Source organism: Trichosurus vulpecula, chromosome 4 (assembly GCF_011100635.1).
Source record: "Trichosurus vulpecula isolate mTriVul1 chromosome 4, mTriVul1.pri, whole genome shotgun sequence".
Lineage (NCBI taxonomy): Eukaryota > Metazoa > Chordata > Mammalia > Diprotodontia > Phalangeridae > Trichosurus > Trichosurus vulpecula.
Window position 1 is genome coordinate 390748550 of NC_050576.1, and position 20842 is coordinate 390769391.

The following is a 20842-nucleotide window of genomic DNA, read 5'->3' on the forward strand; positions in this document are numbered from 1 at the left end:
AGATGGAATAACTAGCTGTTGAATTAACCATATCTCTAAAAACCAAAAACAAAACTTAGTTGAACTTGGGAGGTGGCGAGGTGTCCAGTGGCTCTGGAGTCAAAGGTTCCCACTTCCTACCTTGCCTCTGATGCTTACTACTTATGTGACCTTGAACAAGTCACTTATCCCCATTAGACCTCAGGTTCCTCAAGTGTGAAATTAAGGGGATGGACTAGATGATCTGGGAGGTCCCTTCTTCTAGAATAGAATGACATCACCCATGATGTTATTGGTCCTCTTTGAAAATGATGAATGAACAACATAACAATATAGAAGTGAAAGATTTAGGATCCTGTTACCTAATCTGATCACCTGATGACTGATCTGTTCACCAAAATCCTGAAAAGTTAGTACAAGCTCTTCTTCACCCACATTTCTGTTCTCTAAATCAGTAAATGTTGCCTGATTCTGGGGAAGAGAGGGTTCATAGCACAGAGGAGCTGAGTGTGCCTAAGAGAAGTTTGAATTTAGTAAAGCTTTCCTCGATCACTCCCACTCTGCAGCGATCCTTTTTTTTCCTGAGCCATAGCATTCATTCTAGCTAGTTACAGTGTGCTTCTTCCATTTTTGAAACAGTTATTTAAATCTTATATTGTAGGAATTTTGATGTGTTCATTTTGTCCTTCATTTGAGTACTTCCCAGGAATCCCTATGGTGCCTAGAATGTAGCAAAAGCTCAATAAATAAAAACATTTGTTATCTTAAATTCTCATTGACTGATTTCATTTGAAAAGAAGAAAGCTGCATTGTCATGGCCCTGGTTAATGAGCTGTGTAACTTTCCCAAGTTGGGCAGTGTGCAACATGAGATTGCAATCCCATGCTTTGTTTTTACAATTCTAGAACCTTTGATCATGGAGAAGGGGAGGAGCGTGATGGCATGTAGCCAGCTGTCTCAGGCCCCTAGCTCTTTCAGCTTTCAACTAGAAGGCAAAGTCTTATCAAAAGTGATATATGTAGCCAGTGCCTGGGTACCAGATGCATCCATCCCTTTCAGGAACCACCCAGGAGATGAGTAAAAGTGTTGCAAATTAAGAAGCCCAGGAGAGATAGGCAAGGGGAGGCAGTGTGAAGGTCGGGGGAAATAGAATTGTATGTTTGAAAGGATATAAAATACACGCCATTTTCACTTTGACTAAGGTGGAAATTGAATAATTCTTGCTTTAATAGAATTAGCCAGTTATGTTGAGAAGGGAGTCTTTATGTCCAGAACCTCATTAGAACTTTCCTGTCAAGTTATTAAGTCTCAAAATGTAAAAAATAATAATAGAAACAGGTTTTTAAAATAGATTTTTGACATTTTAAAATTAATTTCAATTAAAAAATAAACCTTAGGCAAGGCAGTTGAGAAAATTTTGTCCAAAGTAATACATTAAATTTGATATTTGATCGTGATTTTTGAACATGTCACAACTGTGTGTTCAGTTGCCTGAAGTAAGAACCCAATTTAGAAAGGGCACACATCAACAGTGTATATATTCCAAAGGAAAAATCTACACAAATATGGATTAATGCACTTTTTTTTTGTTCTTGGGGAATGATTGAGAAGATGCATTCTGAAATGAAGGTATTTTTGTAGCATTGTAACATTGTAGACTGTTTGGGAGAACTCTGCTTAAATATTAAAAATTAGAGTCAGGTATTTCATTTAATCCAGCAGATACTCTGATAAGGATTAGTAATGCCATACCTCACCTCCCTCATGGCTATGTTGAAGAAGAAGAACAGTAAGGTGGCACAATGGATAGAGTGAAGGGCCTGTAATCAGGAAGACTTGAGTTCAAATCTGGCCTTAGACACTTAATAGCTATGTGACCCTGGGCGAGTCATTTAACCCTGTTTGACTCAGTTCTTCATCTGTAAAATGAGCTGGAGAAGGAAATGACAAATCACTCCAGAATCTTTGCCAAGAAAACACCATTTGGGAGAGTCAGACGTGACTGACTGAAATGACTGAACAAGTTGAGATTTTAGCCTGTAGTTTGACCCTCCTGTCTTCTCCAGAAATCTCAGCTTCCTACCAAATGCACACTGGTAAAGGTAGATAAAATGAGAGTAAAGAAAATATAGCTTACTGCTTAGTTGAAGATGTGAAATAAGCCTCATGTTTTCAATGAATAATATGTAAGATTAAATTTTTATTATATTTATTATATTCATTATATGTATTTAATATATTATTACTTTTATTATAACTGTATTTATTATTTTAAAAAAGAAAATCTTGTATATGGAAATGTTGAGGGCTTTGAGTTTTGCTTAGCCAAGTGCTTTTTGCTTTCTGGATGAAAATTACTATTAACATAAGTTTTACCCTGATGGGGTTTCAACATGTAGGGAGAGGACAAGTGAGAATTATTATGGTGAGGTGGTATGAACTTCCTTTCAAGCAGCCCTATGGGATTGCAGTTTTACTCAGTGTGGGATCCTTAGAATGGCTTCTAGTTGGTTTGGGAATCATAAATCAAATGTCTTTATAGGTGGGTGTAATAAGGTAACTTTGTTGGGGACTAGGGCTGGAAAACAGATGTCGAGCCTAGTATAGCTTCTAACATTATTCTGTATTGGCTTTCCAAGCCCATTTTCCATTTCTTGAAATCTTTGCGTTCTTTCCAGATCTATTTATTGGCTTCCAATTATTTGCCCCACAAAATGTCCTAACTACAATAAACAAACAATTAAGTCAAGAGTGATTGGTTTGGAATTGAATAAGGCAGCCAGCAATGGGTATCATCAATTAATGAATGATAGAGAATGGAATCTAGGGCTTTCCCATCCTACCCTTTCCATTAAAATCTCACAGATCTAGAGTTCTAGGAATTCTTTAAGGGTTTCATTTTAATTTGTTGGGACTTATCTTTACTCCTGTTGAGGCAGTAATCAATCAGTCCACATTTATTAAGCACCTACTATGTGCCAAGCACTGTGTTAAGCAGGAGGGATACAAAAAGAGACAAAAGACAGCCCCTGCCCTCAAGGAGCTCACAATCTAATGGGAGAGACAACATATACAAACATATACAAAGCAAGCTACTCAGAGGATAAATAGAAAATCATTAACAGAAGGAAGGCATTGGAATCTACAATAAGAAACTGGATTCTTCCTTATAATCTTTTACTAAACTTGCCCTAAGGCTGAGAGTTTGTTTAGGGACCTAGAATGGTTAAATTTCTCATTTTACAACTGAGGTGTGTGTTAATTCAGTTCTTTTGGAAGCTATGGTAAAACATACTTTTAAACTGAAAAGGTCAGCTTTTTGTGTGTTGTTACAGATGATCTGGTCCCTGTTTCCTGGGGCTCTGCTCAAAACTGTGGTCTGATAGAGGCCTGTGTAGGCTTCATTTCTCAGTGCTCTTTCCTGATCATTCAACAGCTTCCATCAATGTTAGGACAGGTAAAGGCTATAATAGCATACCAATATTAGAGGTGCATTCTGCACACAGTCATGATTTTATCATATAATTATCAGATTTAAGACATGATATGTGGGAATTCATTGTGTCTGAAGACCAAAACCATCTGTATTCATATTATCAAAGGGTTCTACCATTGGCAGGGAAGAAAAAGAAACAAGCATTTATTAATTAAGCACCTACTGTATGCCAGGCACTGTGCTAAGTGCTTTACAGATATTACCTTATCGGGGCCTTACAATAACCCTGTGAATTAGGTACTGTCATTATCCCAATTTTATAGCAGAGGAAACTGAGGCAAACAGGGTTAAGTGATTTGTCCAGAGTCACACAGCTAGTAAGTGTCTGAAGCCATATTTGAATTTAGGTCTTGCTCACTTTAGGCTGGGTGTGCTATCCAACTTGACCACCTAGCATCTTTGGGGTTCTCTTAAATAAAGTTGTCCCTTTCCACATCGTGGGGGTTAGGGGTGTGGTGCTCCCACAATCTGGAAAATCTGCGTAAAAATTTTTGGCTCTCTCTTTGTACCAGGGAAGAAGTCTTAATTATTATGTTATTAAACAATAAAATAGGTTGATATTATACATTTCTGAGTTTCTAAAATTCTTCTGTGTTGTCTGCTGGCCTTTGCATGTCATTTGTGGCTTCCGCAAAACTCCCCCCAAATTTCCATTTAATTTCTTATGCCAACCGTTGATAAATCTAAACCATGATGGGGAAAGTCACAACATGGAAGGGATAGCTGTGTTCAAATGCGTTGAAAATTTTATTTATGATTTTTTTATTTCAACAGCTTCTTAGGAAGGCATCTTTCCAGAGTAACTCTCACCTCATAGGTGCCTTAGTTTCTTGGGAGTCCTTTGGACTGGGGATGAAGTGGACTGAGCTATGTAATGGCCTGTTCTTTGAACAGTGGGGCTGTGGTAAGACCCAAGAGTGGTCCTGATATATGGGTTCGAATACAGCCTTACCTATGTGACCTTAGCCAAATCATTTCCTTTTCCTGGGCATCCAATTCCTCATTTGCAAAATAAGGTGGCTGGGCCAGATAATCTTTATATTTCTTCCATCTCTGCAATCTTTGGAAAGCTTTTCTTTGCTTCACCCACTACCTAAGTGGCAAAGAAAGAATGAAATTTACTCCTTATTTAGTTCATGCACTGTGTGGGGATGATTATGGAAAATCTTTAACGTCTGGAGGTCTGAGAGCTTTTAGTAAGCTGACCTCCTATAGGAGTGTAACAAAGGGTAGTAAATAAGCAGTGCATTACCTTTTATGAGACTCTAGGGAATTCATTGAGTTAGTAGTGAATCACACCAACTGAATGATTTTCAGCATGCTGGTTCACTGATGTTTTATGACATATTATTTATTCCATTTCCACAGGTGTCTCACATTGTAAACTTAGTTGCAAAACAGGTGGCCATTTTGTGAATGTTGTTCATGAGGCTTTGGCAAGTTTTTTCTTTTAAAAATTTTTTTATTACCATCTTATTTTTCATCAGCCTTATTTCCCAGTATATCCCTTCTCTTACCCCCATTCTGTGAGCCCCCATCCCTTATAACAAAGAATTTTAAAAGTCAGGAATAAAAAGCAATTCAGCAAAACTGAGCACTACATAAATCGAATGTGAAAGCACATGAGGTATGTTGCCTCCATAGTCTTCTACTCTGCAAAGAAAGGAGGAAAGCATATTCTCATATTACTTCTTTGATGCCAGATTTGGTATTTATAATTACAGAGTTCAGTTTAGGGGTTTTTGTTGTTCTTAGTGTTTATGTTGCTATAATAATTTTCTTGTCATCAAAATTCTCTATTTGAGCTTTTGTGATCATCTCTATCCTTTGCTGACCTAAAAATTCTTCCTCCACTCTCCCAGCCATAACTATAAAATAGGTACCTGAATTAGTTCTCTTTTAGTGCTTTTGGTTTTGTGGTATGAAATTTAATTTGTGGTCATGCATCCACATAATATTATATGATATAAATGGTGCAAATATCGGTCTAAATATAACTTCTGCCAAACCTCTTCCCAGTTTTCCCAAGAATTCTTTTCAAATAGGGAGTTATATCTTCCGGGTTTGGGGGGTTTATGGAACACAAGAGTTATTGAGTTCAGTTGTTTCTGATTCATCTTTTTCTAATCTTTTTTCTATTTTTAGCCAGGGCCAAATAGTCCCAAGGACTTTTGATGATGATTGCTTTACAGCATAATTTGAGGTTGAAAGTGCTATTGTCCTCTTCATTCTCACTTCTTTTCCTCATTTCCCTTGAGCTTCTAGACATTTTTCCCCATCCAAATAAATTTTGTTATTGTTTTGTCTAGGGCAGCTTTCTTTTGAGGGAATAATTTTGGTAAAACTAATACATCCTATTCTTTGTACTCTTTATTCTTGAACTAAGTAATTGACATTATTATTAACTTATATTTAGTGCATTAAAGTTTACAAAGGACTTAACACACATTATTGCATTTGAGCTTCATAACCCATTAAGTAGGTACTACATGTATTGTCCCCATTTTCCTGATGATAATAAGAGCTAGTGTTTGTATAGCTCTTTGCAGTTTATGAAGCACTTTATGTATATCATCTCATTTGATCTTCACCACAGCATTGGGAGACAGGTGCTGTTATTAACTCCATTTTATAAATCAGAAAACCGAGGCTGAGATGTATTAGATGATTTACCCAGGGTCCCACAACTAGTAAGTGTTTGGGGCAAGCTTTAAATGCATGTCCTCTTGATTCCAAGTCTAGTACTATATCCATTGTAATACTTACTTGTCAGATGAAGAAACTGAGGACAAAATAGGTTAAGTGGCCTGCCCATGGTCATATCATGCTATGAACCAAGATCTTCATTACTCCAAGTCTACTATTCTGTCCATTCTATCATGATCCCAAATCCACTATTCTATCAATTCTGTCATGATCCCACTATCCATTCTACCATAATCCCAAATCCACTATTCTGTCCATTCTACCATGATCCTAAGTCCACTATTCTATCCATTCTACCATGATCCCAAATCCACCATTCTGTCCATTCTACCACGATCCCAAATCCACTATTCTATCAACTCTATCATGATCCCATTATCCATTCTACCATGATCCTAAGTCCACTATTCTGTCAATTCTATCATGATCTCACTATCCATTCTACCATGATCCCAAATCCACTATTCTGTCCATTCTACTATGATCCCACTATCCATTCTACCATGATCCCAAGTCCACTATTCTATCCATTCTACCATGATCCCAAATCCACTATTCTGTCCATTCTACTATGATCCCATTATCCATTCTACCATGATCCCAAGTCCACTATTCTATACATTCTACCATGATCCCAAATCCACCATTCTGTCCATTCTATCACGATCCCAAATCCACTATTCTATCAACTCTAGCATGATCCCACTATCCATTCTACTATGATCCCAAGTCTACTATTCTATCCATTCTACCACGATCCCAAATCTGCTATTCTGTCTATTCTACCATGATCCCACTATCCATTCTACCATGATCCCAAGTCCACTATTCTATCCATTCTATCACGATCCCAAATCCACTATTCTATCAACTCTATCATGATCCCATTATCCATTCTACCATGATCCCAAGTCCACTATTCTGTCCATTCTACCATGATCCCAAATCCACCATTCTGTCCATTCTACCATGATCCCAAATCCACTATTCTATCAATTCTAGCATGATCCCACTATCCATTCTACTATGATCCCAAGTCTACTATTCTATCCATTCTACCACGATCCCAAATCTGCTATTCTGTCTGTTCTACCATGATCCCACTATCCATTCTACTATGATCCCAAGTCTACTATTCTATCCATTCTACCACGCTGCCTTTAATTTCATTATAGTACTCTCACAAATGAGGCAACTATAATCAGAGACAAAACGACTTTCCCAAAGTCATGCAACTAGTGTGCATTTCTAATTTTCAGGCAGTTAAAAAAAAACTTTCACGATGGTAACTGTTCTTGGGAAAAGTCTTAAACAGTACATGGTCTGATCTACTCCCATGAGCTTGACAGGAAGGCACCATGGCATAATGGATTGAGCATTGGATCTGGAATTAGGAATCCTTGGGTTTAAATCCCAGCTCAGGTCCTTACCGGTGTGTGACCCTGGGTCAATCTCTAGATCCCTCTACATTTCTCTTGCCTCATCTGGAAAACTTGCTCCCTTCCAGCTCTAAAATTGTAATCCTCATTTCCATTCTCAGTATTCTTTTCATACAGGTATTCATTCCCTTTGGTCACTAGTAAAATTACTTCTCAGTGCCACTTTGACAAGGTCGTAGGACAGTAAAGGACATGGATTGAAGTGGCCAGGAAAAGCACTCATGTTGGTGATCTGATAGTTGCATCCTGGCCATTACCTCTTTTTGAACTGTGGTGACCAAATTTGCATTTTGGGGACGTGTTATGGGGGCACAGTATTGAGAGAACAGGATGAAAGATATTTATATGTAAAAGGAGATAAGTTGAATGGATTTGTTCATTTTATAGTTCTTAGAGATTATCGAATTTGGAACTAGAGGAGATCCCAGAGACAATTCTAGTCTAACACTCTTATGTTATAAATAAGAAAACTGAGACCAAAGAGGTTAAGTGACATATTCAAGTTTAAAGAAGGAGCAACAGGTAGAGTCAAAATGTCAGTCCAGGTCTTCTGACTCTAAATCCAATGCTTTTTCTTTTTAAAGACTTTAAATTAAATTTTATTTTTTTCAACCAACAAAAAAAATTCCGTTACAACAAACCCACGAGAAAGGTAGTACAAACATAATTTTCTCCATTTTACAGTTGAGGCTCAGAGTGGAACTGACCTGACCAATGTCAGACCATCCATAGTAAATGTTGGATCAGGGATTGTTAAGTCCAAGTTTCTTATTTCCAGTTTCAAAACCCTGTCATGTGATTCCTAATTTTTAAGTGATTTCTATCAGTTCATCCGTGTAAGCTTTGCAAAATCATAAACATGTGCATTTCTTGAACTGTTTATATTTAAACCCCCGATATAATTTACTGATAGAGCAGATGTTATTTAAGTGATGAGGGATTTCCACAAGAAAGAAAGCTAGCTGCTCCTTTATTTCTCTTCTATGGGAAGGAGATGGTTTGTGCTGGTGGGGATGAACTCCTTTCGCACAAGGTAAGAATGGCTCCTGGCTTGTATAACAGATAGATATACACTGCAGAGCAGCTAGGTGGTGCAGTGGGTAGAGAAACAGGCCTGAAGTCAGGAAGCTTTGTTGTTAAGTCCTTTCAGTCATGTCCAACTCTTTGTGATCCCATTTGAGGAAACTGAGTCAAATAGGATTACGACTTGCCCAGGTCAAACAGTTGGTATGTGTCTGGGTCAAATTTGAACTCAGGTCCTCTTGACTCCAGGGCTAGCGCACTATCTACTGTGTCATCTTGATGCCTGAAGTCAGGAAGAGCTGAGTTCAAATGTAGCCCCAGACACTTACTATTTGTGTGACCCTGGGGAAGTTATTAAACCCTGTTTGACTCAGTTTCCTCATCTGTAAAATGAGCTGGAGAAGGAAATGGCAAACCAGTCCAGTGTCTTTGCCAAGAAAACCCCAAATGGGGTCATAAAAGTCATACATGACTAGAAATGACTGAAATAAAACAACATTGACTAGGCACCTGTGACTTGGCCACATCTCCTTGTGCAGTACCCAGTAGTAATCTTACATTTCTTGGATATTAGTAAGCAAATCAGATGGAAACCCTTCATGGCCTGATTGTGACTTATTTATGAATTTAAAAAAACACTATTAATATCTTATCTAAAGTATTATATAATTTGTAGCTGAAATTCTCATTTGTAGCATCATCCTTTGATTTTTAATGAGCATAAACAATTTTAAAAGGCTCCTAAGAAATCCAGATAAGAATTTAAATCCACTTTGCTTTATTAAATGATTTTTTTTTCTCTCCAAGTCTCTTTCCTCAGAAGTTATGTACATAAGGTCCACATTCTGACTGTCAAAGACAGTGCGTTCTTCCTCTAGATTTTTTAAAAAAACTTTGTTTTCATTTCTTGTACTGAGCAGTTGTTGTGTCAGCTCGAGATTCCTGCAATCTGGAATCCTCGTTGCTTTGTTTAAAAACTTTGTGTGTGGTGAGGCAGTATTCCACACACGTTGTTCTCAGGGCATAACCTAGGCTCAAGAACTACTTTTTCTGGTGTACTTTTCCCTACTTGTAAACAATATTTAACTTCTTGTGTGTTTGTGTGCGTGTGTGTGTGTGTGTGTGTGTGTGTGTGTGTGTGTGTGTGTGAGAGAGAGAGAGAGAGAGAGAGAGACAGAGACAGAGACAGAGAGAGAGAGACAGAGAGAGACAGAGAGAGGTTTGAAAGGTGTTCTTTCCTTTGGGGGAAAGCCTTTTCATTCCTTTAAGAATTAATTTTTATGAACACTCAATAAAAACAAAGAAACAATATTAAATCACACATAAAAACAAACTCCAAACTATTTATAATTGCATAAGGCATATATTTCATTTGTAAATATGTGGGATTCATTTATAACTCAATTATACAAAGTAAAAACTTAATTTTTTAAAAATTCCTGTGAAGGCAAATTCAAAAGAAATCATTATAATGACTTTAAAATTCAGTGATTTTAGTATAGTGATTTTAAAATATTAATATTTACTATATTACTATGTAAGTGATATACATAGGGTTACACATTTGTAAGTAGAAGGCATCTCAGAAGCCACCTAGTCCACTGTACTCATTTAAGGCATATGCTAAGCTCCTCTCTGAAGAGCACAGCAAAGGACTTTTACTCAGTTCTAAAGCTTGCCTAACTTTTTCTTGCAGGTGTCTTTCTTGTAGAAAGTCCATTCTTCTGTTATTATGCTCCATCCGTAGAGAAGCCCCTTTAACATTGTCTGAGACTATTTCCCTAGGGCCATTTTGTTCACCTAGGGATGTGAAAATTCCTTCATTTTATGACCTCCAGGAGGAACCTGAGAGACCACCCTTACTCATACCTTACCAGGAATTCCCTCTTTCCTGTCCTTGAAAAGTGGTTATACAGTCTCTATTTTGTCTCCAGTGAGAAGGAACCCAGTATCTCTCAATGACATCTATTCTACTGTTTCTTGTTTAGTCACGTCCTATTCTTTGTGACCCTATTTGGGGTTTTCTTGGCAAAGATACTGGAGTAGCTTGCCATTTCCTTCTCCTGCACATTTTGCAGATGAGGAAACTGAGACAAACAGGGTTAAGTGACTCCAGCATCATACAGCTAGTAAGTATCTGAGGCCAGATTTAAATTCAGGAAGAGAAGTTTTCCTGACTCCAGGCCTGGCTCTCTATCCACTCTATTACCTAGCTGCCCCTAATTTTACTTTTAGTCTGTTTTAGTTGATAGGAGTATTTCCCCTGTGCCCTTAAGGTCTTCTGTTTCTCACCTAAGACTTGATAAACCCACACAGAGCTTTCTAGGTTCCTTCTAACAGTGCCATTTGTCCCAACATGAGTTATCAAAAGTACATAGTGGTTCTCTGGTTTGGAAAACCTCTGGGGGCTCTCTATCTTTCTCTTGCTTTCAAGTAGACAAAAACGTTTGTGTTGACCAACAGATCAACAAATTATTACTTTGGAATTTCTCAGGAGGGCGTCACAGTGACCTCTCTTCTGGGGCACCTGTGGATCCATACCATCATGGAGGACAAAAAAAACTGCTTCTTCCTTGGAGTGTTGAGTTCTACTGTCTGTGATAAAAAGCTTCATATCTATTTAATTACACAGCTTTACATAGGGGTCTTTCTTCTTCCTTTTCTCCCCTGTTACATTGTTCTCCCCACCTTCATAACCTCATAACACCTCTTAAGATTCTTCACCTCCTTCAGCTCATTTTTCTTTATTACTTCCACTTTGAAGCCCTACTTCCAGACTTTCAATGAACTCTCAATTTTCACCAATAATCTAGAAAATCGAGTTGTGCCATTCTGCTGGGGAGATCAATCTCTGCCTTTCTTCTGGGTATTTATTATTTGGCAGTGGCAGAATCACTGCCTTAGATCACCCTCTGATGATTATTTCTTTATTTCTTTTTTAACATTCATTTTTAATTTGTAGCTTCAAATTCTCTCCCTTCCTCCACCTACTGCCCTACCCATTGAGAAGGCAAGAAATACAATACCCATTATGCATATAAAGTCATGCAGAACATTTCCACATTAGGTACATTGCCAAAAAAAGCAAGAAAACTAAAGTGAAAAGCAATATGCTTCAATCTGCACCAAGTTCATCCGTTTTCTCTGGAGTGACATAACATTTTTCATCATGAGTCTTTTGGAATTGTCTTGGATCGTTGTATTGCTAGAATAGCTAACTCATTCACAGCTGATCATTGTACTGTGTTGCTATTACTGTGTGCAATGTTCTCTCCTGGTTCTGCTTACTTTACATGAGTTCACATAAGTCTTCCCAGGTCCCTCTGGTGATTATTATAAGAGTCCTTGTGTGACACTTACTGAAAGCAAGATCCTCCATTCTCTTTTATTCTCATTGGTAACACTTCTAGCTAACTGCCCATTTGCTGAAGTAGGGGTTCCTGTGTGAGGCTTTACTAACTTATAATGCAGGTTTTCCGTAACATGGCAGTGCTTTTCTCATCTGCCTTTGGCAATTAGCAGATTATTGACAACTCTGAATACAAAGAGAAGTTTCCTTTAGCTAACTGGGGGCTTGGAGATGGGATAAAGGGTTGGCTGCTAAAGTAGGGCAGTCTCAAGTAAAAATCCAATTATCACCCACTTCATACCTTTTTTAACTTCTCCTTTTTTCCTGCTCATATTCTTTCTATCTTGCCAGCTTCTCTTGCCAGTCTATCATTGTATTATCTTGTGTCCTCCTGGGAGCTATTTTGGATGACTTTCATGTACTAAATCCTGGAGTCTTTTTCTTCTATCATTCTCTATTTGGGAATGACTGTGTGTCAGGAAATAAAATGGTCCTTCCCTTGGATTGGTTGATTGGATTGTTGGCACCACTCCCCCTAGTTTTTGCAGATTGCCCGAATTCAGTCATCCCACCAGAAGAGCAGAGTGGTTTCCTTTACACACACACACATTTACCATCCCTCCTCCCCAAAAGAGTACTCCAAACACTGAGGTGTTAGAGGCATTATAAGGGAACACATATTAAAAGGTGGATCTTATAGAAATAGATGGAAACAGCCCCAGTAATACAGATTGTGAATAATCCTAGTCCTCAATACCAAATACATTAGGCTTAGGCTAATCTTGAATGCCTTCCTGCCCAAAATGCTGAGGGCACATAAGATGACATGAAGTTCCTTCTCACTTCAAATCTGTGGTCCTTTATTAGGGTAGCCAGGAATGCCATGCTTCAGTCTTGTCCATCAACTCAGACCCATCCTTTATATACATTGTTCCTACCTCAGTTGTTCTAGGGGCAACTTTATCCTGACTCCTGGATATGAATTGGGAAAGTATCTTCTGACTCAAAACTTCTAGCAAGAAATGATTCTTTTCTGGTCCCCAAACTACCTCCTGAAGGATTTTAGGGCTTTGTTAAGCAGCCCTCATTTTCAGAAAAGCCACTTGAACATTGTCAAAGGTTAATATCCCAGGACCATTTTATTCCATTAGGCAAGTGACAGTCTTAATTTATGCCCTCTTCACCTTTTTACCTTTTGATCTATGGTAAGTGAATGTTGACTTTCATCGATCAAATCTTGGAGTGATTCTGCTCTTCTTTCCAATGTGGCAATAGGGAAGATAAATGTGTTTCCCTGCAGAAATCTTTGGGTGCTCACAAATGCAGTGCCAGGAGAGCTGTGCTATGACTCAGCAGTTTAAAGCACAAGGTGGGCATAATTTGCATGGCCATTCCCTGGTTAGAGCCGGTGGTGACTCAGATAAGTGGCACTGAATGGCTCAGGCTCTGTTTCCCGTGACGAACTGCTTGGAACCTGCCCAGTTGTGGGTATCTATCTTCACTCTCCACCCCAAGAAGCTTGCTTGTTTTCAGCTGTGGGCTATTCCTGTTCTAGGTTTCCCTCAATCTGGTTTCAAAACATCCCTTCAAATCTTCCCCTACCCCAAGTCTAGTTCATGCAGATCCCTTCACCTAAAGAACAAGAAAGGCCCCTCCTGCCCCACCTACCCAACCAATCTTTTGGGGTATTCTCAAACAGTGGCACCTTGGAAGGTGGTCTCTCACTTGCCTTGATATATCACTCTTCTGCAGGTTTCTATAAAGAGGTCGTATTAGATCTTTTGACCAGTTTGGTCTGTGATGGTTCTAGTGACTTCTTTCATCTATAGCATGTAGATTTAGGGTTGCTAGGTAACCTTAGTCAATCCAGGCCTGTCTAAATCTTGGCTTCATTACTGCATTGTTATTCATCTCAGACTTACTTGCTGTCTGTTTGTGAATTGGAGCTTTTGGGTGGACCCAACCCTAGCTCTATTTTTTAGATTCACTAAGATGACAGACATATCTGAGGGCCAATAGTAATTGTACACCTCTGCTTCTCCAGCTCAGGGTAGCTCTCCTATTGGGAGTGGGTTCTAAAGACTACAAGTTACAGTAACTACAATAATAAATTTACTTTGAAATACAGCACTATCGACATATTGTTAACTCCTTTCTTCCAATAATTGGGAAGGGTCATTTTAGTCCAGGGACAATAGAGACCAATAAGAATTTAACAGCAGTGTTGTTCTTTCCTTCTCAAAGAGGACCAATGACATCAGGGGGGTGATGTCTTGACTTGAAAGTGGATTGTATTTAAGTGAGTCAGAGTCTTTGGCCTCACTTTCCTCCAGAGTCACTGGAGTCCAATGGCAAGACATAAGTCAAGACACGACTGGCAATGGCCCAGGACACAGTGGGAGATCTTGGCCTTTTTCAACAACAGTGGGGTACAGTTCAGAACACTGGATTAAGAATCAAAGGGTCTTTTTTTTCTTTTTTTTAAAAAAAATATTTATTTATTTTTTAGTTTACACCATTCAGGTCTACAAGCTTATGAGTTTTAAATTTTCTCTCCCTCCCTCCTCTCCTCTTCCCCAAGATGGCATGCGTTCTGATATAGGCTTTACATATATATTCATATTTAACATATTTTCACATTAGTCATGTTGTAAAGAAGAATTATACCCAATGGAATGAACCATGAGAAAAAAGAACCAAAATAAAACAAAAAAAGAGAGAGAGCAAATAGTATGCTTCGATATGCATTCAGACTCTGTAATTCTTTTTCTGGATGTGAATAGCATTTTCTATCATGAGTCTTTTGGAGTTGTTTTAGAACTTTGCATTGCTAGAAGAGCCAAGTCTATCAAAGTTAGTCGTCTCACAATGTGACTGTAACTGTGTATAATGTTCTCCTGGTTCTGCTCCCCTCACTCAGCATCAGTTCATATAAGTCTTTCCAGGTTTTTCTGAAGTCCACCTGCTCATCATTTCTTATAGCACGATAGTATTCCAATACATTTATATACCACAACTTGTTCAGCCATTCCCCAATTGATGGACATCCCCTCAATTTCCAATTCTTTGCCACCACAAAAAAAGAGCTGCTATAGATATTTTTGTAAATGTGGGCCCTTTTCCCATTTGTATGATCTCTTTGGAATACAGCCCTAGAAGTGTTATTGTTGAGTCAAAGGGTATCCACAGTTTTTTATGGCCCTTTGGGCATAGTTCCAAATTGCTGTCCAAAATGGTTGGATCAATTCACAACTCCACCAACAATTAGTGTTCCAATTTTCCCACATCTTCTTCAACATTTATCATTTTCCTGTTTTGTCATGTTAGCGAATCTGACAGGTGTGATGTGGTACCTCAGAGTTGTTTTGATTTGCATTTCTCTAATCAATAGTGATTTAGAGCATTTTTTCATATGACTATAAATATCTTTAATTTCTTCCTCTGAAAACTGCCTGTTCATATCCTTTGACCATTTCTCAATTGGGGAATGACTTGTAGAATCAAAGGATTTTGTCTTGAATCCCTGAGTTGCCACTTACTACAGGTGTGACTTTGGACAAGTCCTTTGATCCCGCCTTCTACAAGAAGCCTTTGCTAACATCTCTTAAATTCCAGTGCTTTCTGTCTTTTAATTATTTCCTATTTATCTTGTAAATAGTTTTCTTTGTATATATTTGTTTTCATGTTAGTTAGACTATAAGCTCCTTGAGGGAAGGGACTGTCTTTTGCCTCTTTTTGTGTCCCCAGGGGAGTGCCTAGCACATAGTGACACTTAATAAGTGTTCATTAACTGACTGATAGTTCTCTCTGGGCCTGAGTTTCCTCATGTGTTAAATGAGGAAGTGGACTAGATGGTGAAATTCATTCCCCCAGCTCCCAAGGTCCCCTCCATATCTTTCACATGACAGCTCTTTGTTATGTCTGAGAACACTAGTCAGCCAGGTTTTCCCTAGGTTTGAATGACTAATAGTTGAAAAACTGTAAGGATTCAGTCACTTGTGCTTTTTCAATAGTAGCTTAAAATAACAGCAGAAATATTTAATTGGTCACTATTTACTGAGCATAAACAAAACTGTCATTATCAAGCAAGATTTAAATAAGTACAAATGCTATAAATCATGTGACTTCTTTCTCATACTAAGCAATAATTAATAACAGTTAAAGTTTAACTTTGGTTTTCCCTTTTCTTACATCTTGCTCTTTTCTTACCTGTATTACTTTCCCAAGTCTTCATGGTAGTCTTCTTCTTTTCCTGAACTTGTTAAACATTAACTAAGCATTCCATATATATTATCGAATAGGAGAAAATTGTGCATAAAACTCTGAATATTATGTACGTCTTGCTCTTTTTTTAAAGAAAAGTATAAAATGAAACCAAGATATCACTTTCAAAGCTATTCAGCTTGTCTATGATTCTTTCTGGCCTTCTTCCTGTTCTTTTCTCATCTGGGCAGGGGAGAAGTCCTATTCCTACTCCCCTTTCCTTCCTGCTGCCTACTCCTGAAAACAAGAGAAATAAAAATAAAACCTTTGCCACAAAATTACATAGTCAAACAAAACAAATGCTCACATTGGCCATATCTAAAAATCTATGTGTCATTCGGCTTCTTGGATCCTTTACCTCTCTGTCAAGAGATGGCCAGCATGCTTTATTAGCAGTACTCTGGAACCATTTTTGGGCATGATGTTGATCAGAGTTCTTCAGTCTTCCAAATTTATTTTTCTTGTCTGGTAGCCATCTATGGCTTTCTGTATCTTGACTCTTTGTAGTTGCTAGCTTTTGCTTTGCTCATTAGCTGTTTGCCTTCTAGACTAAGCTCCATGAAGAAGTGAGCTCTGGCAGTTTTTACCTTTGACTCTCCAGTTTGTTGCTGTTGTTCGATTGTTTCTGTTGCGTCCAACTCTTTGTGACCCCATTTGGGGTTTTCTTGGCAAAAACATTGGAATACTTTGCCATTTTTTTCTCCAGTGCATTTTACAGATGAGGAAGCTGAGGCAAACAAGGGTTAAGTGACTTGACCAGGGTCACACAGCTAGTAAGTGAAACCAGATTTGAACTCAGGAAGATGAGTCTTCCTGAGTCCAGGTCTGGCACTCTATCTACAGCAACACCTAGCTGTCCCGAATCTCTAATACCTAGCAGAATACCCTATATCCAGTAGGCACTTAATACATATTTTAAAAATTCAACTGAATTGATTTCTAACCACATCACCAAAGAAAGACTGGATTTTTTTTCTCAGGTGCTGAGTTCTTAGCAAATATGTATTTTTCTGTCTCTAATGGCAAGCAGAGGATAACCATTCCATCCTACTCAAGTGAAGAATGAACTTTTATCCCAAATCTACTGTGTGCAAAGCATTGTGGTAGGCACTGGTCTGAGAAATAATCAGAAAATTAAGGGATTAGTTATTCAGTTGGATCATTTCTCTGGGCATATGCTTCTCTACCACATCCTTATCTGCCTTAAGCAGGGGGGCGGAAATCAGTTTAGGTGCTTCCCATGTATCAGCCATAGGCTTAGGGGATGCAAAGGCAAACCTGAAAAGACCCTTCATTCCCTCAAGGACCTTATACTCTAGCAGGGAAACAATACGTACACATTCTAATACATTTAAGCAGAAAACCATACATGGTTTCTTGTTTTAGAAATTCTAAAAAGTTTGTTCCTATAGGGTACAGATAAATATGAAGTAACTAGGAAGTTGACTTTTTTAAAGACCATGTAATGTCGAAGCATTTGGAGAAGTCCTTGCTGTGATCCATTGTGCCCTTTAGAGATCTAGGAACTCATTTAAAAGCAGTGATACTTAATATTTCCTTCTTTTACCATCTGATTTTCAGAAAACTTTTTTTTACAATTTCTGCCCTGAAGTTTTCTCTCCTCTCAGTCTCTGCAGTTAGCATTTTTTGCTTCCTCAATCAATAAGCATTTATTAAGCACTTATTATGTGCGAGGCACTGTGCTAAGCAAAAGATAATTTCTGTCCTCAAGGAATTTATAATCTAATGGGGGAGATAATATGCAAACAAATATGTGTGTGTATGTATGTATACACATATACATATACATGTGCTGTGCTTATACATATACACGTGTGTATAGCTAGCTATTTACAGGATAAATAGGAAATAATTAACAGAGGGATGACACTAGAATTAAGAGGGGCTAGGGAAGGCTTTTTATGGAAAGTGGGATCTTAGTTGGGACTTAAAGGCGGCCAGAGACCTCAGTAGTTGGAGCAGAACAGGGAAAGAATTTCAGGAATGGGAGACAGCCAGAGAAAATGCCCAGAGATCAGATATAGAATGTCTTGTTCATGGACTAGCCAGAAGGCCTATGGCACTGGATCAAAGAGTACATGTAGGGGACTAAGGTGCAAGAATACTGGAAAGGTAGGAGGGGGCTAGGTTATAAAGAGCTTTGAATGCCAAACAAAGCATTTTGTATTTGATCCTGGAAGTAATAGGAAGGGGGTGACACAAATAGACCTACAGTTTAGGAAAATCACTTTAGTGACTGCACAGAGAATGGATTGGAGTGGGGAGACCCTTGAGGCAGGCAGATCCACCAGCGGGCTATTGCAATGATCCAAGCATGAGGAGATGAGGATCTGCACTAAAGTGATGGCAGTGTCAGAGGAAAGAAGGGGGTATATTTGAGAGATGTTGCCAAAGTGAAATTGATAGGCCTTGGTAACATCTTGGATATGGGAGGGTGAGGAATCTTGGATGACTTCTAGGTTGTGAGCCTGAGAGACTGGAAGGATGGCATTAACAGTAATAGGAAAGTTAATGGAGGTGGGTGGAGAATTTGAGAGAGAAGATAATGAGCTCTGTTTGGGACATCTTGAGTTTAAGATGTCTACTGGATGTCCAATTTTAGACATCTGAAAGACAGTTAGAAATGTGCAAGATTGGAAGTCAACAAGAGAGATTGGGGTAAGACAGGTAGATTTGAGAATAATCAGCATAGAGATGGTAATTAAATCCATGAGAGCTGATGAGATCACCAGGTGAAGTAATGTAGAGAGAGATGAGAATAGCATCCAGGACAGAACCCTGAGGACCCCACTATGGTTAAAGGGCAAGATAAGGTTGGAAGCCAGATTGTAAGGAGTTAAAAAGAGAGTAAAAGGAGAGAAAGTGGACACACGTGTTGTAGATGGCCTTTCAAGGAGTGTAACTCCAAAGGGCTGAAGGCATATGGAATGACAGTGAGGAAAGAAGGATCAAGTGAGGGTGTTTTTAGGGTAGGAGAGACATGGACATTTGTAGGCAGTAGGAAATGAGTCACTAGACAGGGAGAGATTGAAGATAAGTGAGAGAGTGGGGATGATGGAGGGTGCTTCCTTTGATTTCTCTAGGTCCTCCTGCTTGCTCCTGCTTGGACCTGGCCCATCCATCATTTATTAATCACCTTTCTCTTTCTGAGTATTTTTCCTAGTCCTTTGCAAAGAACACTAAACTGGGAGTCAGGAGACATGACTATGCTGCTCTGTGACCTTGGGCAAAATACATTGGTTGTCTGGGTCACAGTTTCCCTTATCTGTAAAATATGTAGATTGGAGAAGGTCTCCCTCTCCAACACAGATTTGTTTGAATTTTCTATAGTCATGATGCTAATGATAACTTATGGTTATTTGTCTTAGATTTTTCAGAATATACTCATGAAGAGGCCATATACATTTATTTGTATGTATGTGTGTATGTATGTATTTGTGTGTGTATATATGTATGTATGTATACATATACATGTGTATATATGTATGTATATGTATATGTGTATATATATATATATGTATGTATTCCCCCTTCCCTCTCCCAAAAAAACCAGGATAGAAGGAGAGGAATTTAACTGACCTTCCTTTTCTTAACTAGATATAACAGAACAGGTGTGACTTCAGAACAAAAGTCTGCTATGGAAATTAATACCAAAATCTCAGCAGAGCTGAGGCCAGGTCAGGTCATTGGCTCTGTCAAGTATTCCTTCCTCTCTTAAGGCTTGCACCTGTCCTTTCACATTTATCTTCAATGATGGCTCCTTGGAATTTTATGTAATCACATTTTCCTTGGATACTCACTGAAATAGAGCAATGGTTATCGAAGTGTGGTCTGGGAACACCTGGGGGTCACTGAGACAGTTTTAGAGGGTTCTTGAGGTCAAAACTACTTTCATAATAACACTAAGACATTCTAATATTCTAAATTTCAGTAGGCTAACACAGAGAAAAGCTTCTTGGAGTCCTTAATAATTTTTAAGATTGTAAAGGGGTCCTGAGATCAAAAACTTTGTGAGCCACTGGAGCATCTTCTTAGGGTTCCTTTCTGATACAGGTTGATAGTGGTTTTTCCTAATTAGTTTCATGGTAGAATTGCTGTGTAACTGGATGGGAAGTATTTAAAAGAATTAAATAAGGAAAGCTTTCCTTGATTCTAGAAGAAAGATTTTTTTAATGAGACATTGATTTCAAGCATTTCTTAAGTATATGTTGCTCAGACTCACCCTGAAAGTTGTAGGAAGGACATTTGAAGCTAAGTATGACAGGATGATCTCCTGTGACCGAGAACTTCCCCCTCCACAAATCATTCCCTTCATGTAAAACAGATGTCTTGCTTTTTATGCACTTTCTTTTGGAAAGTCCATTATTTTGTTGATAAAAATTATCTAGATGTGAGATTACAAGATGAACACAAATGAGCAATCTTTTGTTGTTGTTTAGCTGTTTTTTCAGTCAGTGTCTGACATTTCATGAGCCATTTGGGGTTTTCTTGGCAAAGATATTGGAGTGGCTTGCTATTCATTCATTTGCGTAACAAGCATGTATTAAGTGTCTGTTGTTTGCCAGG

At 38.4% G+C, this 20842-nt stretch overlaps 1 protein-coding gene across 2 annotated transcripts in view; it reads left to right on the forward strand.

Moving 5' to 3' along the window:
- Window positions 1–20842, forward strand: part of MCF2L (MCF.2 cell line derived transforming sequence like) — a 382905-nt gene that overhangs the window by 83207 nt on the left and 278856 nt on the right. The gene's annotated exons all lie outside the window — the stretch shown is intronic.